Consider the following 1,359-nt stretch of genomic DNA (forward strand, 5'->3'; position numbering starts at 1 on the left):
CAATCCAACCAGTTCCCTTCCACCGAACTGATCATAATGAATTAGGTAGGAATATATTGAACTTAAGTTATTGACGTCTCTCCTGTAATTCATGGAGTTAGATAGGCGTTTGATGTGGAACATCTCCATGAAACATCTTTTGTTGGTGTTCTTCTCCAATTCAAGAACTCTGGTGGAATCGTAGTCAACAGGATGATCGGTCTTCCGGAAATGTTCAGCCAGGGCGCAAGTCTTGCTTGGAATTCTAGCATCACTTCTGTGTTGTGCAATTCTTCGTTTGAGAAGCTGGGAAGTCTGGCCCACGTACACCTCGGAGCATCCACCACAAGGTATGCTATACACAACTCCACTCATATTTTCAACCGTCAATTTGTCTTTTGTACGGCTGTACAATTTATCAACTTTAAATTCCGATCTGGGGATCATCCTTATTGTTGAGGTACTCAAAATATTAACCAGGGCATTCGTCACACTCTTTATTATATATATATATATATATATATATATATATATATATATATATATATATATATATATATATATATATATATATATATATATATATATATATAATAAAGAGTGTGACGAATGCCCTGGTTAATATTATATATTATATATATTGACTTGTCTTTTCCTATTTGAGATAGCAATTTTTTTTTTATGTATGCCTTCCTGTCTTGAATGCCATCATTAATTTCCCTGCTTATTGGTTTGGTGTTTTGCAGTTATAACTTGAAACTCTGTATTTCGGTTAGTACTCTTGTTCGAAGCATGCTACATCTGTCACGCTGTTTCCTTTGTTAATTTTGTGTGTTTTTTAGAGTCCTGAAGAAGGTCCCCATCGGGATTGAAACGTCGACTAGATGAAATAAAGAAGAGTTATTTAATAACACCTATCAATTACCCACACCCCTTATCAATCTTTTTGTTTAATACACTTTGGGAATTAAAAGCGACTATATATATATATATATATATATATTTTAGCATCCTGAAGAAGAAACGCAATCAGTTTCGAAATATAGATGTAAATGACGACTAACTACTAATTGCCCAAACGACAATTGCCAGGTTCCCAAATATTTCTCCCTATATATATATATATATATATATATATACTGTCAAAAACAGGGGATACAGTAAAATTAACCACTACTTTGAAGTATAATAACAGAGTAGTGCACTCAAATAGTTTTTATCTCTTTTTTTCCTGTATCATTAAAGATATATATATATATATATATATATATATATATATATATATATATATATATATATATATATATATATATATATATATATATATATATATATGAACCCGTAGTGCGCTGCTACCTCCGTTAAGTTCATTGGGCGACC

General features: G+C 31.7%; 1 long non-coding RNA gene across 1 annotated transcript; it reads left to right on the forward strand.

Annotated features, from left to right (window-relative positions):
• Positions 1–655: 655 nt before the first annotated feature.
• On the forward strand, positions 656–884 carry LOC123318082. The gene is made up of 2 exons (XR_006538249.1): positions 656–750; positions 822–884. It is a non-coding gene; the product is annotated as an uncharacterized LOC123318082 (long non-coding RNA).
• Positions 885–1,359: the final 475 nt, after the last annotated feature.

This window comes from Coccinella septempunctata, chromosome 7 (assembly GCF_907165205.1).
Source record: "Coccinella septempunctata chromosome 7, icCocSept1.1, whole genome shotgun sequence".
Classification (NCBI taxonomy): domain Eukaryota; kingdom Metazoa; phylum Arthropoda; class Insecta; order Coleoptera; family Coccinellidae; genus Coccinella; species Coccinella septempunctata.